Here is a 5,315-nt window from a genome sequence, read left to right as displayed (position 1 = left end):
CACAGTAACCATCTAATATCTTGAAATGCTTTTCGGTGGATTTTATATTTGCGAAATTACAAAGTAAGACGTTACTGTTGAGTAAAACAATTTTATATAAAGACGTAGACATCTGACAAATTTGAGTTATAACTGAGTCGAGATATTATTAATCTTTGCTGAGGATGAAAAGGTCTGATAATATTGCAATATCCATTTTTGTCTTTCTGAATACAATTCCCTTATTTAGAAAACTGCCTTGAAATCTAATGAAAATAATAATCTACAGGGAACTATGGAGGGTAATTTTTAAAATTACTTTCATGAAGAAAAAATGAACACGGGGATGGAAGATGAGGCGAGAAAAACAGAAACCCGTCAACAGAGATTAGAGGTGTAAGGCGTCGCTCATCAGAGAGAGAGAGAGAGAGAGAGAGAGAGAGAGAGAGAGAGAGAGAGAGAGAGAGAGAGAGAGAGAGAGAGAGAGAGAGAGAGAGATTTTTGTGAGATGAGCAATGTGTGTGTGTGTGTGTGTGTGTGTGTATATGTGTGTGTGTGTGTGTTAGTAACAAAAAATGTTTTACAATATTTACATGATATGATTTTACAGGTCAGGAAACCTGCCCCAATGTTCATTCATTCATTCATTGCCAGACGCCATGTATCCCAGACAGGGTAGCCAAGGGCTTAGAGTTAATTGTTTTACAGGGAGGGGCACTAATCCTCCACCAACCCCACTAGACGTAGGGATGCCAACAGCATCTGGTGTTCCCAGGCGGTCACCCATCCAAGTACTAACCAGACCCAACGTTGCTTAACTTCGCTGATCGAACGGGAAGCGGTGTACTCAACGTGGTATGGCCAGCACCTTTTTACCCTATTATAGCTTGAGGGTCAAGTGTGCACAAGGGATGAAGTACAGCAGTCACTGTCTGTCTGTCTCTCTCTCTGTCTCTCTGTCTGTCTCTGTATTTGTCTGTCTGTCTGTCTGTCTGTCTCTGTCTGTCTGTCTGTCTGTCTGTCTCTGTCTGTCTGTCTGTCTGTCTGTCTCTCTCTCTGTTGTAGGTCAGCAGCATCTCTGATACAGGGGGGTTAAATGTAGTCCATTTGGTCATCACCAGTAAACTTTCATGATCCACGGTCCTCAGCGGACCACCCCTTCCTCCTAGCCACATTTGCATTGAATGGAAGTCAAGCAAGCAGTGGCAGAACACAAGTTAGTCCAAACCCCAAGATGCAGGATTCCCCAATGTCGGCAGCACACATGGTCAGAGTCTCTTCCTTTCCTCCCTGCCGCATCCCGACGCCAACTGGTCCCCCAGGCCCAGTGCAGCACCCTGTAACTCCCCACAGCTACATGTTCATTACTGATTCTGGACTAATTGTCTGACTAGTTCTCGCTTATGGGCCACGCACTAACTCACTCTATCTCTCACTGTCTCATTAACTAAACTAAACTAGTCCTGGATGCGAGACGGTCACTTTAATTAAGCACCTGCCTCTGCCACCACCTACCAGTAGAGCCCAGAACACTCCAGAACCTAGGAGAGAAAACGCATTTCCTGATTCAATAATGCATGTAATTTTGCAATGCACAATTCCAATAATAACAAGCTAATCCCTCTGGTAAGAGAGAAAATAAAAAAAACAGACACGCCAAAATCTCCAGGGTCTTCCTCATCTCCTACGACGTCTGCCCAAAAAATGAAAAAAAATAAAACGTTCATTCTTTTATTTACAATTTAATCAGACTTGTCTCCTTCAAAATACTCCCATCCACTGTTCATACAATGTTCCCAATGATTTTTTTCTTTTCTGGAACACGTACTGAAATGTGTTTTCAGAGACGGTGCACAGTTCTCGTAGTCAATTTTCCTTTATATCTTCTATTGTCTGAAATCGACGATCTTTCAGGATGGATCTTAACTTTGGGGGGAAAAAAATGTCCACAGCGGCCAAAATCAGAGAGTAGGGTGGCTGGGGGATGATAGTCGTCTTTTACTTTGGCAAAAAGTCACAGACAAGGAACGACGCGAGAATAGGTGCATTGTCACGGTGAAGCATCCAGGTTTTGTTTGTCCACGCATCAAAACTCTTCCTTTGCATTGCCTCCCTTAACCGCATCAGGACGTCCAAGAAAATCTCTTTTTTGACTGTCTAACCAAGTGAAACAAGCTGCTTGGACAAAACTGACCCGATGCTAATAAACAATACACGAGGAACCACTGAGCAACAGTATTCGTTGGGAATAAACAAGTGCTAAATGACATTAACTGAGTGGTTAACAGTAGGCGAAGAAATCATTTTCTAAATAACTCTACCATTATCGTAATTAAACTCAATACATAAAGCAATAATATTCGTATTTGTTCAAGGCAGGACAATTATACAAGATAGATTTATAGAATTCAGAGCGTGCATAAATGTTACAATGCTAAATCAATGAGCAACACAGGACAAATGGTACTTATACAGATACACCTCTTGAAACCTCTTGAAGATATACTAGTATCTTTCATCTTATATTAATTTTAACTTTATTTCTTTTACTTCAGTCGACATTATTTCATGTTAGGAAATATACCTCTTCCTGGAGAGGTTTCAGTTCTAAAATTCTGTCCTAAGCCATAAAAAGCAGTCTGGAAACATCAAGAACTAGAATGGCTCTCTGTAGAGCGCATACCTCCGCAACGCCCTATCTCTCAATGTTAAAGAAAGTGAAAAAAAAATCCTGGATCAGCACTTTTATCCTGATCCGCATCAAAATTTAATGGAGGGTATTCTGGGCCAAGGCCCATTCTTCTATCAAGTTTCGTAGAAATCCGTCTTGCAGTTCTTGTGTAATCTTGCTCACAAACCAACCAACCAACCAACCAACAAACGGACAGGGGTGAAAACATAACCTCCTTGGCGGTGGTAATTTGATGTCATCGTGGTGAAGGCACTAATGAAGCTCTTATTTTTCCTTCCTCACATTTCACTATGAACAGTCTCCAGAGCAGTAAGGTATTTGTCTCACGGTGGTAAGGACATATTATAAACTTCATAAGAAGAGTAAACGAGCCAAACAAATGAAAGTAGCTTAGAGAGATTAGTAGCTGACAAGGGGGTGTGGATACTGACCACAAAAGTATTAATACTAACCTCTCTCTCTCTCTCTCTCTCTCTCTCTCTCATATATATATATATATATATATATATATATATATATATATATATATATATATATATATATATATATATATATATATATATATATATATATATATATATATGTATATATATATACAGGGTGTCCCCCAAAAATGTATTCAGTCTTTGATTGCCCGTTACTCATACATTTTTTTTGTTTTGTTTCAGGTGCAACTAACGTAAAATAATGGAAAACGTACGACTAACTTTTGACGAAAGAAAATTTGTCATAAAGTGCTACTGGAAGTATGAAATTGTCACGGAAGTGCAAAGACAATTTAGAAGACTGTTTCACAGAGATCCACCAACGTGACGCACCATTGCTCGCATCAGAGATAAGCTTGAAGCAGATGGAACTGTACACGACGTCCATAAGTAACGTTCTGGAAGACCACGGACATCCCCCAGCCTCACAAGAGAAGAACAGCAGCTGGAAACCCTCCTCAGATCCCCACAGAAATCCATACGACAATCGGCTCGTGAGATAGGAATCCCAAAGTCGAGCGTCCATCGCATGTTGAAGCGAGTCCATTGGAAAAGTTACATTCAGACATTAATCCACGCTCTCAATGAAGATGATCCTGACCAGAGAGTAGAATTTTGTGAATGGTACCTGGACAAAAGCGCGGAAGATGCAGCGTTTCCAGACAAACTTGTCTGGAGCGATGAGGCCACCTTTAAGTTAAATGGCTGAATTAATCGACATAATTGCACCTACTGGGCTCCTCAAAATCCGCATATTACTATGGAACAACATTTGAACTTACCAGGGATTACAGTGTGGTGTGGGATATCAACTTTAGGCATCGTAAGACCATTTTTTTTTTTTTTTTTTTTGTGCTAAATTGTCACTGACGCCGTTTACCTAAACTTACTGCAGGAATCCGTCGGTCCACGCATTGAAGAGATATTTGGTGACGAAGAGATTTACTTCCAACAAGATGGAGCACATCCCCATAACCATCGTGATGTAAGGGCCTATTTCGAAGCAACTCATCCGAGCACATGGATTGGGCGCAGAGGTGGCGTTGAATTCCCTGTACTTTCCCCAGACCTCACGCCAATGGACTTCTTTTTTTATGGGAATATCTCAAAGATAGGGTTTACGCTGCAAAACCAGCGACAGTCGATGAGTTGAACGACGAAATTAAAAGACAATGTCTCGCAATTCCAAATGCAATGCTTCGTAATGTTCCATTGGTCCGCGTTATCAGCTGTGTCTGGAAAATAGTGGTCATCAGTTTGAACATTTGCGAACATGCAGGAATGAGTAGACTAGCCATTTAACTTTCTTTGATTACATGTAATTTTCTTGTGTCTATATAAATAAACACTGCATTTATTGTCATTCAAAGTGTGAGTACATATTTTTGGGACACCCTGTATATATATATATATATATTTATATATATCTATATATATATATATATATATATATATGGAGCCTCTGTGGTACAGTGGTAGAGTGTGCGTTTCGTAAATGGGTGAGCCAGGGTTAGCGCCTCGCCAGGGTAGTAAACTTTGGGAGTGTTCACCCGGCCACGTACTGCATTGGCAGACACAAGGGGTGCTGTGGTTGAACCAGTGTCGGTTACTATAAAGTATGCTTGCACCCAGTCGGCTTGGGCGGGCCGATTACACTTGGTTTACAGACTGCACACACATCTAAAGCCACTCCAGCACTACAATTTCACTTACAAGCACTTCTCACCCTACATACAGTTAGACAGCCTAAGCCATTTGGTAGAGATATATTGGCTGTATCGTCCCAATTTCGATCGGGATAGGCCGGTCCTGCAGTGGATACTCAAACGGCTGATGATATATATATATATATATATATATATATATATAGAATGTTAACAACTGAGGATCCAGTAGGGAACCTGATGGCATATATAAAACTGAAGACCAGGACAAGGAGACGATGAACTGGGGCCATGTTCACAATTTATTTCAGTGACGTTTCGAGGAAATCCAACCTCATCATCAGACAAACTAAAATACGTAAAATGAATTACAAAATGAAGTATCAACAAAACCTCATTCACAATTAATAAAAACCAATAAAATATATACAAATTAAACTAAAAAATGTATTTAAAAAAAATCACAAAATTACGAAAAATCTAACCTAAACACGT

The 5,315-nt window shown here is 40.2% G+C and overlaps 1 non-coding gene across 1 annotated transcript; it reads right to left on the bottom strand.

Annotated features, from left to right (window-relative positions):
* Positions 1-729: 729 nt before the first annotated feature.
* LOC145392694 (5S ribosomal RNA) lies at positions 730-848 on the bottom strand. Its single transcript, XR_013896064.1, has one exon. It is a non-coding gene; the product is annotated as a 5S ribosomal RNA (ribosomal RNA).
* Between the last annotated feature and the right edge of the window lie 4,467 nt (positions 849-5,315).

The sequence above is a fragment of the Coenobita brevimanus genome, chromosome 2 (assembly GCF_032717465.1).
Source record: "Coenobita brevimanus isolate Jiangsu-jjx chromosome 2, ASM3271746v2, whole genome shotgun sequence".
Classification (NCBI taxonomy): Eukaryota; Metazoa; Arthropoda; class Malacostraca; order Decapoda; family Coenobitidae; genus Coenobita; species Coenobita brevimanus.
This window is presented reverse-complemented; position numbering and strand designations above follow the sequence as displayed.